Raw genomic sequence first — 19,878 nt, 5'->3', positions numbered from 1 at the left:
TGCTGGGATTACAGGCTGAGCCACCACGCCTGGCCTATTTTCAATCTTTTATTGACAGGTACACAGGGAGTGGCAACGGAGATTTTTACATGAAATTATGAGTACAGGCAAGGCACGGTGGCTCACTCCTGTAAACCCAGCACTTTGGGAGGCTGAGGCAGGTGAATCACCTGAGGTCAGGAGTTCAAGACCAGCCTGGCCAACATGGTGAAACCCCATCTCTAATAAAAATACAAAATTAGGCAGGCGTGGTGGCGGGTGCCTGTAATCCCAGCTACTCAGGAGGCTGCGGTAGGAGAATCGCTTGAACCTGGGAGGCAGAGGTTGCAGTGAGCCAAGATCACACCGCTGCACTCCAGCCAGAGCAACAGAGTGAGACTCGGTCTCAATAAAAAAAAAAAAGAAAAAGAAAGAAAGAAAGAAAAGAAATTATGAGTACATTCCCCTGTATATATGGTTCTTTTACTTTTTATCATTAATGTTGTTTGGTGCTAATAAATCCAGTCTCAGTATTCACTTGTACTTGGCTCCTTGCAGTTTTCGAAACATCCAAATTCTATTTCTGAATTTCTAAAATATCTATCCTCTAAATTTTGAAATATATTTTTCCTTTTTTTGTTTTATTTGTTGTTTCTTGTTATTATTTTGTTTTTTTGAGACAGAGTCTCACTTTGTTGCCTGGGTTGGAGTGCAGTGGAGCAATCTCAGCTCACTGCAACCTCCGCCTCTGGAGTTCAAGCAATTCTCCTGCCTCAGCCTCCCGAGTAGCTGGGATTACAGGCACCCACTGCTAAACCCAGCTATATATTTTTCTTATACATAATTGCTTTCCTGAGTCCATTTTGCCTCTCAGTTTGCACTCTCAACTTCCTATTACCTAATTCCCCCCCATCATTTTCCCTTCCATCTGTTAGTTTGCTGCGTACTTGCTGCTTTGGCTTTTCTTCTTGGATAATTTTCCCACTTGTTTCCAAAGAGTCAAATAATATCAAGCAATAAAAGACTTTGATCTGGGTTTTAGCATCTTTGTTGGTGTGCTTTATCATAGTCCTTTTAAATATAGATATACATTCAGCGGAACACAAAGATTAAAATCTGAGTAAAATTTTAATTAATGTGGAGCATATTTGATTGATGTTAAAAGCCAATATTAGTTAATATAAAAAATAACATCATGTTTACTTGACTAAAAAAAACTATATGATGCCTCCAGTAGTCTTCCTCAGATAATCTCAGAATTCTGTTAATTTTTAAAACATTCCATAATCTGACTCCTGACATTGGTAGAAGTGGAAAAAAAATTATTTTCCCTCTACCTGTATTAAGTTAGTTCATTGACTGGGGCTCTGCAAATTAGATGGACAAAAGACAGATTAACAAAAGCAAGATTTATTAACCTCTGCGTGACACAGTTATGGGAGTTCTCGGTGATGAGTAACTCAAAAGTGTGGTGGTTAGAACTTGTTCTTACACAGCTTCTTAACAAAATAATAAATTTTTAGAAAAATCCTACAAAGGAAAGGACTGAGTTTCTAGCATAGCAAATTTGGGAAGGTAAATATATGAGAGAACTAGCAGAAGATGAAAGCTAGGTAATAAAATTTGTTATGTATTATTGAATCCTAGGGGTCCACAGGTGTCTCCAGTGATTAACTTCTGTCCTTCCTGGTAAAGGGGTGGGGGTGTGGGAGTGGACGGGGAGGAGACACCTTTACAAAGCCAGGATTACAGTTTGGCAAGTCTGGCTCCAGAGCCCATATTCTAAATAACTATGTCGCCTCTGTAACAGTTTAGTTTGTCTTTTATGGTAATGCCCCAGTCCCTCTTCCTCAGTTATACACATGTAGGCACTCATGTTCCAGCGCATTCCCTTCTCCAAATCACCCTCTACCTTTTATCCCCATGCAACGTACTCATGTAAACACCAAGTTCATTCACACCTGTGTTCCTTTATTCATCTTTCAGATGATCCAGAGTGCTCACTGCCACCTTTCTTTTATTTGTTCTCCCCAAAGGCTTCCCAACCTTCAAAGTCTCTTTGAAATTCCATCCTGTCCTAAAAGTTCTTTCTTCTACCTGCATTAACACTATTCTTTCCCTTCTATGTCTTACAGCATTATCTACCTCACACTTTATGCCTAACTGTCCCCAGTAGTGTTTAATTTTCTACTTTTAAGTTTTTGAAGACTAGGCATACACAAAAAGATGAGGCAGCCAACTTAGCAAAAGATGAGAAACATTGATTAAACAGAAACAATCAGTTTTGCTGAAACCACAATAATGGCATGACTAATAGAAGAAAGGCCACTCCAAAATAAATCGTCTGCTTTCTTGCTTTTCATGTAAGCTAACTTGATATTCCACTTTCACTAGTGTGCTTGTTTTTACCTCATTTATTAAGACAATAAATGGATATAATGTATCCTTAGCCAGGCGCAGTGGCTCATTCCTATAATCGCAGCACTTTGGGAGGCCCAGGGGAGCAGATCACCTGAGTTCAGGAGTTTGAAACCGACCTGGCCAACGTGGTGAAACCCGGTCTCTGCGGAAAAAAAAAAAAAAAATCAGCGGGGCGTGATGGCTCATGCCTGTAATCCCAGCCACTTGGAAGGCTGAGGCAGGAGAATTGCTTGAACTTGGGAGGCGAAGGTTGCAGTGAGCCGAAATTGCGCCACTGCACTCCAGCCTGGGTGACAAGAGTGAAACTCAGTCTCCAAAAAAATAAAAAAGAATATAGTGTATCTTTAAACTGGGCGATTCTACTTGTCCTACAGGTAAGGTATCAAGACATTAGGGCAGACAGAGGGAGAACATGGTGTATTAAATAATTTGATTTAGAAAGAAAAGACAGCAAATTTTTATAGAATAAGTGACTATAAAGGGGTATTTGATAAAGAGAACATTCCAAAAAGTTAGAATGTGGTTGCAAAAATAAATAAATACAAATCTAGAGCCATATGGCTTTCTGAGAATTTAAAACCATCCAATGCTAATCTTTTACAGAATAATGAAATTGAAAGCATAAACTCTTAAATTTTCCTAGAATGTTTGATTTCACAATTCTCTAGCATGATGAAAGGTACTTACTTTCAATCTATAGCACTATACTCTACTCTTCTCTATACAGTTGTAATTTTTCCTGGAAAGTCACACCAATGATAGCTACTACTTATTGGATATTTACTTTGTATGAAGCTCTTGACAAGCATTAAGTCAATCCTTAATCCACAACTCAGTGAGATATATATATATATATCTCATAAATATATGAGATATATATATCAAAAATATATATATGTATTTTTTTATAGTTGAGAAGGAGAAAAGTTCAACAAGTTAATTGCCCAAAGTTACAGTGTGGCAGAACCAAATACAAATCTAACTTTGTCATTTGCCAAAATCCATGGATGCTCTTAACCATTGTTTCATCCTATTTCTTTCTTAGTCATGTATTTCTAAATATCCTTTTGAGATGACTTCTCACCAGTATTGTGCCATAATTATTTTAAGGCAGGACCACATTATCTCTTTCTTTTGGAACTACCCTCAACAGCTAGTACACTGAAATGAATTTTAAATGTTAATGAATAAGTGGACATTAACCTTTCTAATGAGGTCAGGTTTTCCAAAAAAGTTTTAATGGGAATTTTTTATTAAAAGCTTGCCTTTTAAAGAAATTGAATTTTTAGTTTAGTTTAAAACTTGGAAAAAGAAATTTCCAGGCCCAAATGGTTTCATTGCTGAATTCTATCAAACATTTAGAGAAGAAATAACACCATCTCTTTCAGAAAAAAGAGAACACTTTTCAGCTTATTGTATGAGGCCAGCGAAATCAAATAAAAACAGGACAGAACTACAGATTCATATCCTTCCTGAACATAGATGCAAAGGTTCTCAACAAAATATTAGCAAATAAAAATCAGCAAAATGTTAAAAGAATAATACACCACAACCAACAGGAGGTTCATGCTGGGAATGCCAGCTGGGTAACTATTAGAAAAGCAAGTAAGGGGCCGGGCACAGTGGCTCACGCCTGTAATCCCAGCACTTTGGGAGCTGAGGCAGGAGGATCACAAGGTAAAGAGATCGAGACCATCAACATGGCGAAACCCCGTCTCTACTAAAAATATAAAAATTAGCAGGGCGTGGTGGCATGCACCTGTAGTCCCAGCTACTCAGGAGGCTGAGGCAGGAGAATCACTTGAACCCAGGAGGCAGAGGTTGCAGTGAGCCGTGATCATGCCACTGCACTCCAGCCTGGCGAGAGAGCAAGTCTCCGTCTCAAAAAAAAAAAGAAGAAAAAGGAAAAGCAAGTAAGGTTATTGACCACACTAGCAGACTAGAAGAAAAACTACCTGGGCCTGGCACGGTGGCTCACGCCTGTAATCCCAGCACTTTGGGAAGCCAAGGCAGGCAGATCACAAGGTCAGGAGTTTGAGATCAGCCTGACCAACAGGGTGAAACCCCGTCTCTACCAAAAACACAAAAATTAGCCGGGCATGGTGGCACGTGCCTATAATCCCAGCTACTCAGGAGGTTGAGGAAAGACAGTCACTTGAACCGAGGAGGGGGAGGTTGCAGTGAGCTGAGACTCTGTCTCAAAAAAAATAAATAAATAAAAACGATAACGTCATTTGATGCAGAATAAGCATTTAATAAAATTTAATAGAATTTAATAAAATTCAGCATCCACTTATGCTGAAAACTCTCAGCAAACATACTCAACCTGATAAAGAATATCTTCAAAAAGACCAACTACAGGTAACATTATACTTAATGGCAAAAACTTGAATGCCGTGAATGGAAAGAAGGCAAGGATGTTTACTCTCAAGACTCGTATTCAACAGTATACTGGAAGTCCTAACCAGTATAATCAGGCAAGGAAAAGAAAGACACACAGGCTGGAATGGAGGAAACAAACTGTCCTTACTCAGTCAGCATAATTGTATATGTAGGAACCTACCAAAAAAAACCTCCTAGAACTTACAATTGAGTTTAACAACTTCACAGGATACGAAGTCGGTGAATGAAAATGAATTCTATTTTTTTTTTAATTATCATTATACTTCAAGTTCTACGGTACATGTGCACAACGTGCAGGTTTGGTACATAGGTATACATGTGCCGTGTTGGTTTGCTGTACCCATCAACTCATCATTTACATTAGGTATTTCTCCTAATGCTATCCCTCCCCCAGCCCCCAGCCCCCGACTGGCCCTGGTGTGTGATGTTCCCCACACTATGTCCAACTGATCTCATTGTTCAATTCCCACCTATGAGTGAGAACATGCAATGTTTGGTTTTCTGTCCTTGTGATAGTTTGCTGAGAATGATGGTTTCCAGCTTCATCCATGTTCCTGCAAAGGACATGAACTCATCCTTTTTTATGGCTACATAGAAAAGGATGCATATGTACCACATTTTCTTAATCCAGTCTATCATTGATAGACATTTGGGTTGGTTCCAAGTCTTTGCTATTGGGAATAGTGCTGCAATAAACATAGGTGTGCGTGTGTCTTTATAGTAGCATGATTTATAATCCTTTGGGTATATACCCAGTAATGGGATTGCTGGGTCAAATGGTAATTCTAGTTCTACATCCTTGAGGAATCTCCACACTGGCTTCCACAATAGTTGAACTAATTTACACTCCCACTAACAGTGTAAAAGCGTTCCTATTTCTCCACATCCTCTCCAGCACCTGTTGTTTCCTGACTGTTTAATGATTGCCATTCTAACTGACGTGAGATGGTATCTCATTGTGGTTTTGATTTGCATTTCTCTGATGACCAGTGATAATGAGCATTTTTTCATTTGTCTGTTGGCTGCATAGATGTCTTCTTTTGAGAAGTGTCTGTTTATATCCTTTGCCCACTTTTTGAGGGGATCGTTTGTTTTTTTCTGTAAATTTGTTTGAGTTCTTAGTAGAGTCTGGATATTAACCCTTTGTCAGATGGGTAGATTGCAAAAATTTTCTCCCATTCTGTAGGTTGCCGGTTCACTCTGATGGTAGTTTCTTTTGCTGTGCAGAAGCTATTTAGTTTAAGTAGATCCCATTTGTCTATTTTGGCTTTTGTGCCATTGCTTTTGGTGTTCTAGTCATGAAGTCCTTGCCCATGCCGATGTCCTGAATGGTATTGCCTAGGTTTTCTTCTAGGGTTTTTATGGTTTTAGGTCTAACATTTAAGTCTTTAATCCATCTTGAATTAATTTTTGTATAAGGTGTAAGGAAGAGATTGATCCAGTCAGCTTTCTACATATGGCTAGTCAGTTTTCCCAGCACCATTTATTTAATAGGGAATCCTTTCCCTATTTATTGTTTTTGTCAGGTTTGTCAAAGATCAGATGGTTGTAGATGTCTGGTGTTATTTCTGAGGCTTCTGTTCTCTTCCATCGGTCTATATCTCTGTTTTGGTACCAGTACCATGCTCTTTTGGTTACTGTAGCCTTGTAGTATAGTTTGAAGTCAGGTAGTGTGATGCCTCCAGCTTTATTCTTTTTGCTTAGGATTGTCTTGGCAATGCTGGCTCTTTTTGGTTTCATATGAACTTTAAAGTAGTTTTTTCCAATTCTGTGAAGAAAGTCATTGGTAGCTTGATGCGGATGGCATTGAACCTATACATTACTTTGGGCAGTATGGTCATTTTCACGATATTGATTCTTACTATCCATGAGCATGAATTATTCTTCCATTTATTTGTGTCCTCTTTTATTTTGTTGAGCAGTGGTTCGTAGTTCTCCTTGAAGAGGTCCTTCACATCCCTTGTAAGTTAGATTCCTAGGTATTTTATTATCTTTGTAGCAATTGTGAATGGGAGTTCACTCATGATTTGGATCTCTGTTTTTCTGTTAATGGTGTATAGGAATGCTGGTGATTTTTGCACATTGAATTTGTATCCTGAGACTTTGCCAAAGTTGCTCATCAGCTTAAGGAGATTTTGGGCTGAGACGATGAGGTTTTCTAAATATACAATCATGTTATCTGCAAACAGGGACAATTTGACTTCCTCATTTCCTAATTGAATACCCTTTATTTCTTTCTCTTGCATGACTGCCCTGGCCAGAACTTCCAACACTATGTCGAATAGGAGTAGTGAGACAGGGCATCTTTGTCTTGTGCCAGTTTTCAAAGGGAATGCTTCCAGTTTTTGCCCATTCAGTGTGATACTGGCTGTGGGTTTGTCATAAATAACTCTTATTATTTTGAGATACATTCCATGAATACCTAGTTTATTGAGAGTTTTAGCATGAAGGGCTGTTGAATTTTGTCGAAGGCGTTTTCTGCATCTATTGAGATAATCATGTGGTTTTTGGCTTTGGTTCTGTTTATATGCTGGATTACGTTTATTGATTTGCATGTGTTGAACCAGCCTTGCATCCCAGGGATGAAGCTGACTTGATCGTGGTGGATAAGCTTTTTGATGTGCTGATGGATTCAGTTTGCCAGTATTTTATTAAGGATTTTCGCATCGATGTTCATCAGGGATATTGGTCTAAAAATTCTCTTTTTTTGTTGTGTCTTTGCCAGGCTTTGGTATTAGGATGATGTTGGCCTTATAAAATGAGTTAGGGAGGATTCCCTCTTTTTCCATTGATTGGAATAGTTTCAGAAGGAATGGTACCAGCTCCTCTTTGTACCTCTCGTAGAATTTGGATGTGAATCTGTCTGGTCCTGGATTGTTTTGGTTGCTAGGCTATTAATTATTGCCTCAATTTCAGAGCCTGTTCTTGGTCTATTCAGAGATTCAACTTCTTCCTGGTTTAGTCTTGGTAGGTTGTATGTGTCCAGGAATTTATCCATTTCTTCTAGATTTTCTAGTTTATTTGCATAGAGGTGTTTATAGTATTCTCTGGTGGTAGTTTGTATTTCTGTGGGATTGGTGGTGATATCCCCTTTATCACTTTTTATTGTGTCTATTTGATTCTTCTCTCTTTTCTTCTTTATTAGTCTTGCTAGCGGTCTATCAATTTTGTTGAGCTTTTCAAAACACCAGCTCCTGGATTCATTGATTTTTTGAAGAGTTTTTGTGTCTCTATCTCTTTCAGTTCTGCTCTGATCTTGGTTATTTCTTGCCTTCTGCTAGCTTTTGAATTTGTTTGCTCTTGGTTTTCTAGTTCTTTTAATTGTGATGTTAGGGTGTCAATTTTAGATCTTTCCTGCTTTCTCTCATGGGCATTTAGTTCTGTAAATTTCCGTCTACACAATGTTTTAAATGTGTCCCAGAGATTCTGGTATGTTGTGTCTTTGTTCTCATTGGTTTCAAAGAACATCTTTATTTCTGCCTTCATTTCGTTATTTACCCAGTAGTCATTCAGGAGCAAGTTGTTCGGTTTCCACATAGTTGTGCAGTTTTGAGTGAGTTTCTTAATCCTGAGTTCTAATTTTATTGCACTGTGGTCTGAGGGACAGTTTGTTGTGATTTCTGTTCTTTTACATTTGCTGAGGAGTGCTTTACTTCCAATTATGTGATCAATTTTAGAATAAATGTGATGTGGTGGTGAGAAGAATGTATATTCTGTTGATTTGGGGTGGAGAGTTCTGTAGATGTCTATTAGGTCTGCTTTTTGCAGAGCTGAGTTCAGGTCCTGGATATCCTTGTTAACCTTCTGTCCCATTGATCTGTCTAATATTGACAGTGGGGTGTTAAAGTCTCCCATTATTATTGTGTGGGAGTCTAAGTCTCTTTGTAGGTCTCTAAGGACTTGCTTTATGAATCTGGGTGCTCCTGTATTGGATGCATATATATTTAGGATAGTTAACTCTTCTTGTTGCATTGATCCCTTTACCATTATGTAATGGCGTTCTTTGTCTCTTTTGATCTTTGTTGGTTTAAAGTCTATTTTATCAGAGACTAGGATTGCAACCCCTGCATTTTTGCTTTTTGCTTTCCATTTACTTAGTAGATCTTCCTCCATCCCTTTATTTTGAGCCTGTGTGTGTCTTTGCACGTGAGATGGGTCTCCTGAATACAGCACACTGATGAGTCTTGACTCTTTATCCAATGTGTCAGTCTGTGTCTTTTAATTGGGGCATTTAGCCCATTTACATTTAAGGTTAATATTGTTATGTGTGAATTTGATCCTGTCATTATGATGCTCGCTGGTTAATTTGCCTGTTAATTGATGCAGTTTCTTCATAGCATCAATGGTCTTTACAGTTTCGCATGTTTTTGCAGTGGCTGGTACTGGTTGTTTAGTGCTTCCTTCAGGAACTCTTATAAGGCAGGCCTGGTGGTGACAAAATCTCTCAGCATTTGCTTGTCTATAAAGGATTTTATTTCTCCTTCACTTATGAAGCTTAGTTTGGCTGGATATGAAATTCTGGGTTGAAACTTCTTTTCTTTAAGAATGTTGAATATTGGACCCCACTCTCTTCTGGCTTGTAGGGTTTCTGCCGAGAGATCCACTGTTAGTCTGCTGGGCTTCCCTTTGTGGGTAGCTCGACCTTTCTCTCTGGCTGCCCTTAACACTTTTTCCTTCATTTCAACCTTGGTGAATATGACAAGTATGTGTCTTTGAGTCACTCTTCTCGAGGAGTATCTTTGTGATGGTCTCTGTGTTTCTTGAATTTGAATGTTGGCCTGCCTTGCTAGGTTGGGGAAGTTCTCCTGGATAATATCCTGAAGAGTGTTTTCCAACTTGGTTCCATTCTCCCCATCACTTTCAGGTATACCAATCAGACGTAGATTTGGTCTTTTCACATAGTCCCATATTTCTTGGAGGCTTTGTTAACTTCTTTTTACTCTTTTTTCTCTAACCTTGTCTACTCGCTTCATTTCATTAATTTGATCTTCAGTCGCTGATACCCTTTTTTCCACTTGATCGAATCGGCTACTGAAGCTTGTGCATGCATCACAAAGTTCTTGTGCTGTGGTTTTTGACTTCATCAAGTCATTTAAGGTCTTCTCTACACTGTTTATTCTAGTTAGCCATTCATCTAATCTTTTTTCAAGGTTTTTAGCTTCCTTGCGATGGGTTCAAACATCCTTCTTTAGTTTGGAGAAGTTTGTTATTACCGACCTTCTGAAGCCTACTTCTGTCAACTCGTCAAAGTCATTCTCTGTTCAGCTTTGTTCTGTTGCTGGTGAGGAGTTATGATCCTTTGGAGGAGAAGAGGCACTCTGATTTTTAGAATTTTCAGCTTTTCTGCTTTGGTTTCTCCCATCTTTGTGGTTTTATCTACCTTTGGTCTTTGATGATGGTGACCTACAGATGGGGTTTTGGTGTAGATGACCTTTTTGTTGATGTTGATGCTATTCCTTTCTGTTTGTTAGTTCCTTGTAACCTAACTAACCTAACTGTTGCTTCTAACAGTTAGGTCCCTCAGCTGCAGGTCTGTTGGAATTTGCTGGAGTTCCACTCCAGACCCTGTTTGCCTGTGTATCACCAGTGGAGGCTGCAGAACAGCAAATATTGCAGAACAGCAAATATTTTTTCTTTCTTTCTTTCTTTCTTTCTTTTTTTTTTTGAGACGGAGTCTCGCTCTGTCGCCCAGGCTGGAGTGCAGTGGCCGGATCTCAGCTCACAACAAGCTCCGCCTCCCGGGTTTACGCCATTCTCCTGCCTCAGCCTCCTGAGTAGCTGGGACTACAGGCACCCACCACCTCGCCTGGCTAGTTTTTTTGTATTTTTTAGTAGAGACGGGGTTTCATCGTGTTGGCCAGGATGGTCTTGATCTCCTGACCTCATGATCTGCCCGTCTCGGCCTCCCAAAGTGCTGGGATTACAGGCTTGAGCCACCATGCCCGGCAGAACAGCAAATATTGCTGCCTGATCCTTCCTCTGGAAGCTTCGCCCCAGAGGGGCAGCCTCCTGTATGAGGTATCTGTCAGCCCCTATTGGGAGGTGTCTTCCAGTTAGGCTACATGGGGCTCAGGGACCCACTTGAGGCAGTCTGTCCATTCTCAGAGCTCAAACGCCATGGTGGGAGAACTGCTACTCTCTTCAGAGCTGTCAGACAGGGATGTTTAAGTCTGCAAAAGTTGTCTGCTCCTTTTGTTCAGCCCACAGAGGTGGAGTCTAGAGGCAGTAGGCCTTGTTGAGCTGTGGTGGGCTCTGCCCAGTTAGAGCTTCCTGGCCACTTTGTTTACCTACTCAAGCCTCAGCAATGGTGGACGCCCTTCCCCCAGCCAGGCTGCCATCTCACAGATCAATCTCAGACTGCTGAGCTAGTAGTAAGCAAGGCTCCATGGACGTGGGACCCGCTGAGCCAGGCATGGGAGAGAATCACCTTGTCTGTCAGTTGCTAACACCTTGGGAAAAGTGCAGTATTTGGGCAGGAGTACCCCGTTTTTCCAGGTAGTCTGTCCCAGCTTCCCTTGGCTAGGAAAGGGAAATCCCCCAACCCCTTGTGCTTCCCAGGTGAGGCGATGCCCTGCCCTGCTTCAGATCACCCTCCGTGGGCTGCACCCACTGTCCAGCCAGTCCCACTGAGATGAACCAGGTGCCTGAGTTGGAAATGCAGAAATCACCCGTCTTCTGTGTCAATCATGCTGGGAGCTGCAGACCAGAGCTGTTCCTATTTGGTCATCTTGGTGAAGTCCTGGGGTTTTTTTGGTTTGTTTGTTTTTGTTTTTTTTGAGACGGAGTCTTGCTCTGTCACCTGGGCTGGAGTGCAGTGGTGCAATCTTGGCTCACTGCAACCTACGCCTCCAGGGTTCATGCAATTCTCCTGCCTCAGCCTCCCAAGGAGCTGGGATTACAGGCGCCCACCACTATGCCCAGCTAATTTTTTGTATTTTTTTTAGTAGAGACAGGTTTCACCATGTTGGTCAGGCTGGTCTCGAATTCCTGACCTCGTGATCTGCCTGCCTCGGCTTCCCAAAGTGCTGGGATTACAGGTGTGAGCCACTGCGCCTGACTGTTTTTATATATTGTCATGTACAACTGGAAACTAAAATTTTAAAAACTCTATTTACACTAAAGCCAAAAAATGAAATACTTGATTATAAATCTGACAAAACATATATACAAGCCATATGCTGAATACAAAATGTTACCTAGTATTCGATAACAGGGTGACTACAGTCTAATAATTTAATTGTGCATTTAAAAATAACTAAAATAGTATAATTGGATTGTTTGTAACACAAAAGGTAAATGCTTGAGGGAATGGATACCCTATTTTACATGATGCGATTATCATGCATTGCATCTCTGTATCAAAACATCTCATGTACCACATAAATATTTATACTTACTATGTACCCACAAAAATTAAAATAATTATTTTCAAAATACATCGATGAAGGGAATAAAAGCTTAAATAAACAGGAAGACATATGTTCGTGGATTGGAAGATGTCAGTTGGTCTGTAGGTTTAGCAGAATTCCAATTATGTGGTTATACACAAGCTGATTCTAAAGTATACATGGAAAGGCAGTGTAACTAGAAAAGTCATACAATTTTTAAAAAGAATAAAATTGGAGGAATAACAATACCCACTGTTGAGACAACATAAAGTTATAATAAGACATTAGGGTATTGGCTGAGGGATAGACACATCGATCACAGAATAGGAAGTCCAGATACAAACCCACAGAAATATAGCCAGTTGTGGCCAGGTGCAGTGGCTCATGCTGATAATCCCAGCACTTTGGGAGGCCAAGGCAGGCAGGATCACCTGAGCCCAGGAGTTTGAGACCAGGCTAGGCAACATGGCAAAACCCGCTCTCTATAAAAAATACAAAAAATTAGCCACACACAGTGATGAGTACCTATAGTCCAGCTACTTGAGAGGCTGAGGTGGGAGGATCACCTGAGCCATGGAAGTCTAGGCTGCAGTGAGCCATGATTGCACCACTGCACTCCAGCGTGGGCGATGGGAGCGAGACCCTCTCTCAAAAAAAAAAAAAAAAAAAAAAATATATATATATATATATGTATATATATATGTATGTGTGTGTGTCTGTGTGTGTGTGTGTGTTTGTGTAGTCAGCTGATTTTTGACAAAGGTTCAAAGTCAATTATGTGAAGACAGGATAATCTTCTCAAGAAACGATATTGAAACCATTAGATGTCTATATGTGAAAGAAAGGGCCTCAATCTAACTATCACATTTTATACAAAAAAAAATAGATCATAGAGCTAAATGTAAATCTATAAAACTTTGATGAATAAACATAGGAGAAAATCTTCATGAGTTGGTGTTAGGCAGAAAGTTTGTGGGGTTAACACCAAAGCATGATCTATAAAAGAAAAAAACTGATACACTGGACTTCACAAAATTTAAAACTTTTGCTCTGTAAAGTGTTAAGAGCAAAAAAAGACAAGTTATAAAATGGAAGAAAATTTTGAAAATCACATATTTGACAAATGGCTTGTATTTAGAATACATATTTTTTAAAATTCTCAAAAATCAATAATAAAAATATCAAGCAACCCAACTTAAAAATTGGTAGAATACTTGGACACTTCAGTAAAGGGGATGTACAATGGTAAACAAGCAAAAAAAAAAATGTTCAACATCATTACCTATTAAGGAAATGCAAAATAAAACCACAATGAGTTACTACTATACACCTATTAAAATGGCTGAAATAAAAAATGCTGCAATATCAAGTGCCAGAGGGGATGTAGATCAATCTGAACTCTCATACATTGCTGGCAGAAATGCAGAATGGTACAACAAGTTGGGAAAACAATTTTGGCACTTGCTTATAAAGTTAAACTAACACTTAACCCGTGTCCCAGCATTCCTACTGCTAGATATTTACGTAACCTAGGGAAATTAAAACTTACGTTCACCCAAAAACATGTACACATATGTGTAACTCTGTTCATACTCACTAAAAATTGGAAACAATTCAAATTTTGTCTTTCTTTGGGTAAATGGATGAACAAACACTGGCATATCTATACAATGTTCTAGTGCTCAGCAATATAAAAGGACAAATTATTGGTACATGCAACAACTTGGATGAATCTCAAAAGCATTTTGCTGAGTGAAAGAATATAATTTCAGAAGGTTTTATGCTATATTATTCATTTCTATGATATTCTGAAAAAGGCCAAACTATAGAGATGAAAACATGAGTGGTTATCACCTATCATATGTGGAGGTAGGAGGTGTGTATAAAGAGATGTAATGTAATTTAGGGGACTGGGGGTGATGAGCATATTCTCTATTTTTTTTCTTTTTCTTTTTTGAGACAGAGTCTCGCTCTGTTGCCTAGGCTGGAATGCAGTGGCGAAATCTCAGCTCACTGCAGCCTCTGCCTCCTGAGTTCAAGCAATTCTCCTGCTTCAGCCTCCCGAGTAGCTGGGACTACAGGCGCCTGCCACCACGCCCGGCTAATTTTTGTATTTTTAGTAGAGACGGGGTTTCACTATGTTGTCCAGGCTGGTCTCTATCTCCTGACCTCGTGATCTGCCCGCCTCGGCCTCTCAAAGTGCTGGGATTACAGGCGTGAGCCACTGCGCCCAACCACATATTCTCTAATCTGATTGTGATGGTGTAGAAATCTACACATCCGTGTGTGTAAATTCATAGACCTGTTCACAAAAATACATCAGTTTTACTCTATGATAATATATTTTTAAACTTTACTTTCAATACCACTAAATATCACTTTCATTTATATGGGACTACTAAATCAGAACTCACTGAATATAAGGCAGAGAGAGATGATTAATTCTAGAGGTTTTTATTTTATAATTTAAAAGAAACACAGGTTTGCTACATCAAGCAGTAGAAAAATATAAGCAGTATTGAGGAGAGGAAGGTCTGTTAGTAAAGAGGCTAAAGTATCCAGCTACGACATGCACTGAATTTTCTGGACAATTATATACAATTCCACTCACGTATAAGCAAGTAAGGCTCTTGAGGCATATAAATGATTCCACTGCAATAAGTTACATTTTTTGGAACTCTATTAACACATACATTCAAAGCTCTTTTTGGTGATTTATCATCGTTTCAACCTGAAGAGTTTCTGAAATTTCCTAACATACCATTCATAACCCCAACGGAATCCTTTACATACTGAAATAAGTCAATATTGTTTTCTTTTTTAAAATATCACCACTGATGAGGAGCTAAGTCTTAAGTTTTTTAAATATTTAAGAAAATATTAAATTCATTATAAAAAATAATTTAGTATTTATCTTGTTTATAAATATGTTTCCTCTGTGGTTGGACAACTGGATTATAATTTGTTTTTAGAGTTCTCAATTGCAATTATATTAATTTAAAACTATATTTTGAGACTAGTAAAATTAATTATGGTACATCCATCTAATGGAATACTATGTAGCTGTAATAAAGAATGAAGATGCTTTTAATGTACTGGTATGGAATGGTCTCAAATATCTTAATATATCAGGTGTATAAAGCAAACTTGAGAATAGTAGGCAAAACATGCTATTATTTATGCAAAAAGGGGAAAATTTTATACTTACGCATACACACGTAGATATATGCATGTGTATTTACTTATAAGACTTAGACTATCGGTCAGGCGCTATGGCTCACGCCTGTAATCCCCGCACTTTGGGAGGTCGAGGCGGGTGGTTCACCTGAGGTCAGGAGTTCCCGACCAGCCTGGCCAACATGGTGAAAGCCCGTTTCTACTAAAAATACAAAAAATTAGCCAGGCGTCCTGGTGCACGCCTGTAATCCCAGCTACTCAGGAGGCTGAGGCAGGAGAATTGCTTGAACCCAGGAGGTGGAGGTTACAGTGAGGCAAGGTCACACCATTGCAGTCCAGCCTGGGCAACAAGAGCAAAACTACGTCTCAAAAAACACAAACAACAAAAAAAAGCACTTAGACTATCATCTGGGCAAGGTGGCTCACACCTGTAATCCCAGCACTTTGGGAGGCTAAGGTGGGAGGATCTCTTGAGGTCTGGAGTTCCAGGCCAGCCTGGGCAACATAGCAAGACCTTGTGTATACAGAAAAAGTGAAAAAAGTAACCAGGCAGGGTGGCGTGTGCCTGTAGTCCCAACTACTCTGGAGGCTGAGGTGGGAGGATTGCTTGAGCCAGGAGTTTGAGGCTGCAGTGAGCCATGATTGTGCCACTGCCCTTCAGCACTCCAGCCTGGGCAACAGAGCAAGACAAAAAAAAGACCCTTAAAGAATACAAAGGAACAGAAGAATGAGTAATTACATTATTCAGGGATAAGAGTTGGGATGTATCACTGGTGGCCATTTTATATATGTTACATATTGAACCCTGTGAATGCTTTACCTATTAAAAAAACAAACTAAAACTTAAAATTACTTTCTATTTGTTCAACAAAGAGTGTCTACATTTAAAAAAAAATTAACTGCCTGGGAAAAAAAGAAACAATAACTACATTTTCTTCTTGGGGTCCAGCATTCCCAGTAGAAATGCACAGAAAAATAAATTTCTCATTGTACACATTTGTCTGATTTTTTTCTTCACTAAAAGAATGCCTAAAGTGTGTAGGATCCTTCCAATACTCTGATACTGCTACTCAAAGTGTTGTCCAAGGATCAATAGAATCAGAAGCTGGCTAGAAATGCAGAATGATTGTGTCCCACCCTAGACCTATAGAATCACAATCAGCACTTTAACAAGGTTCTCCCGGAGGATTTACATGCACTTGAAAGTATGAGAAGTACTGCTCCAACAGGCAGGATGGAGTTGGATAAAGACAATGCCAGTAGCCCTAGAATATTAGGCAAATTGATGGTTTTTCAGGATAGAGAGCAAAAGGGCACCGAGTAGGCGTCCATGAGGTTGAGAACTGATGGAAATCTTACAAATACCCTAGAACCTAAAGTCAAAGAGAAATCATAGCTCCTGAGCATAAATAAAAATGTAATATATTTTCTATTTAATTTTTAAATAACCCAGTAATATGAACAAAATCGTTTGAGGCCTGCAAAAAGATAAAACCATTAGCTGTCTCAAAAATCAAACCAAAATAGACTAAAACTCTCAACAGCCATCTATCCACTTTCAATCAAGTCTCTCTGCTTCTACTTTTTCCCCCATCCCACCACCGTTTATCCAACAATAAGAATATATCTTCTAAATGGAAGTCAAATCATGTCACTCATGACTTCTACACCCTTCGGTGGTGCTGTGATTTGAATACGTCTCTCAAAATTCAGGCATTGGAAACTTAATCCCCACTGCAGCAGTATTCAGAGTGGGGCCTAATAAGAGGTGATTAGGTCAAGAGTGGATTAATGTCGTTATTGCAAGAGTAAATTAGTTATCATGGGAGTAGACTTGTTATAAAAGTGAATTCAAGGCCGGGTACAGTGGTTCATGCCTGTAATCCCAGCCCTTTGTGAGGCCAAGGCAAGCAGATCACTTGAGGTCAGGAGTTTGAGACCAGCCTGGCCAACATGGTGAAACCCTGTCTCTACTAAAAATGCAAAAATTACCCGGGGGTGGTGACATGTGCCTGTAGTCCCAGCTACTCTGGAGGCTGAGGCATGAGAATCGCTTGAACCCAGGAGGCAGAAGTTGCAGTGAGCTGAGATCACGCCACTGCACTCCAGCCTGGGTGAAAGAACGAGACTTTGTCTCAAAAAAAAAAAAAGAAAAATTCAGGCCCCCTTTCTCTTTTGCTCTCTCTCACACAGGGCTCTCTTGCTGTATGTCTTCTGCCATGGGATGATGCAGCAAGAAGGCCCTCGCTAGGTGCTGGCACCATGCTCTTGGATTTCTCAGCCTCTAGAACTATAAGAAATACATTTATTTTCTTTATAAGTTAGCTAGTCTGTGTTCTGTTATGACAACACAAAATGGATTAAGACAAGTGGCTTCTCATTTTACTCAGAATTAGAGCCAGAGCCCTAACACAGGCCTGTAAGACTCTACACAACACAGCTCCTGCCATGGTCACTCAACTGCTACTACTCTCCATCTGGCTTGCTCAGCCCCAGACACACTGGCCTCCTTGCTATTCCCTGAACTTAGCATGCTCTGTTTCCAGACCTTTGCACTTGTTCCCTCTGCCCAGGATTCTGTTCCTCCAGATAACCCAAAGTTCATGTCCTTCAGGTCTCTGCTTAAGTATCATCTCATAAGCGAGGCCTTCCTTGACCATTCTACATAAAATAGCTGCTCCCCACCCCTCCATCCTCCTTACCCTGCTTTATTTCTCCCCATCACTTATCATTTCTCACACAATACTATTTTATTTGTTGACTTGCTTGTTTTTTTTCCTACTAGAATATAAGCTCCTCAAAGACTGGAGCTTTATTTTGGTCATTGCCATATCTCTAGTGACTGAAAAAGGGACGGTTAATGAATGAAGTTAATGAATGAAGAAATTATCCTGTCTTAATTTGTGAAGGATGCCATATCAAAGTACCATAGCCTGGGTAGCTTAAATGATAGAAATGTATTTCTCACAGATCTGGAGGTTGAGAAGTTCAAGATCAAATGCTGGCTGACTTGGTTTCTGGTGAGGGCTGTCTTGCTGGCTTGCAGATGCCTTCTCACTGTGTCCTCACATGGCCTTTTGTCAGTCATGCTCAATGGAGAGAAAGATTTCTCTCTCTTCCTCTTCTTATAAGGCCACCAATCCCATTGCATTAGGATCCCACATGTATGACTGTCAGAGGCATTTAAACCAAAGGGACTCCATCTTGAATAGGGGCTGGGTAAAATAAGGCTGAGACCTTCTGGGCTGCATTCTTAGGAGGTTAAGGCATTCTGACTCACAGGAGGAGATAGGATGTCACCACAAGATACAGGTCATAAAGACCTTGCTGATAAAACAGGTTGCAGTAAAGAAGCCGGCCAATGGATGCGGTGGCTCACCCCTGTGATCCAGCACTTTGTGAGGCCGAGGTGGGCAGATCACTTGAGGTCAGGAGTTTGAGACCAGCCTGGCCAACATGGTGAAACCCTATCTCTACAAAAAATGTAAAAAAATAGGTGGGTGTGGTGGCACACACCTGTAGTCCCAGCTACTCAGAAGGCTGAGGCAGGAGAATCACTTGAACCTGGGAGGCAGAGGTTGCAGTGAGCCAAGATTGCTCCACTGCACTCCAGCCTGGGTGACGGAGCAAGACTCCATCTAAAAAAATAAAAAAAGAGGCCGGGCGCGGTGGCTCAAGCCTGTAATCCCAGCACTTTGGGAGGCCGAGACGGGCAGATCACGAGGTCAGGAGATGGAGACCATCCTGGCTAACATGGTGAAACCCCGTCTCTACTTTAAAAAAGTACAAAAAAACTAGCCGGGCGAGGTGGCAGGCGCCTGTAGTCCCAGCTACTCGGGAGGCTGAGGCAGGAGAATGGCGTAAACCTGGGAGGCGGAGCTTGCAGTGAGCTGAGATCTGGCCACTGCACTCCAGCCTGGGTGACAGAGCGAGACTCCATCTCAAAAAATAAATAAATAAATAAATAATAAAAAATAAATTAAAAAAGAGGCTGTCCAAAACCCACCAAAACCAAGATGGTGACAAAAGTGACCTCTGATCATCCTCACTGCTCATTATACACTAATTATAGTACATTAGCTTGCTAAGAGACATTCCTACCAGCGCCATGACAGTTTACAAATGCCATGGCAACATCACGAAGTTACCCTATACGGTCCAAAATGGGGAGGAACTCTCAGTTCCTGGAGTTGCCCACCCCTTTCCCAGAAAACTCACCCCCTTGTTTAGCATACAATCAAGAAATAACCATAAAAATGGGCAACCAGTGGCCCATGCTGCTGCTCTGCCTATGGAGTAGCCATTCTGTTATTCCTTTACTTTCTTAATAAACTTGCTTTCACTTTATAGACCTGCCTTGAATTCTTTCTTGCATGAGATCCAGGAGCCCTCTGTTGGGGTCTGGATCGGGACCCCTTTCCAGTAACATGATCACATTTAATCTGAATTATCTCCTAAAAGCCCTGTCTCCAAATACCATCACATTGCAGGGTAGGGGTTCAACACATGA

The sequence above is a fragment of the Rhinopithecus roxellana genome, chromosome 9, assembly GCF_007565055.1.
Source record: "Rhinopithecus roxellana isolate Shanxi Qingling chromosome 9, ASM756505v1, whole genome shotgun sequence".
Taxonomy (NCBI): Eukaryota; Metazoa; Chordata; class Mammalia; order Primates; family Cercopithecidae; genus Rhinopithecus; species Rhinopithecus roxellana.
Note: the sequence above shows the minus strand (reverse complement) of the source record.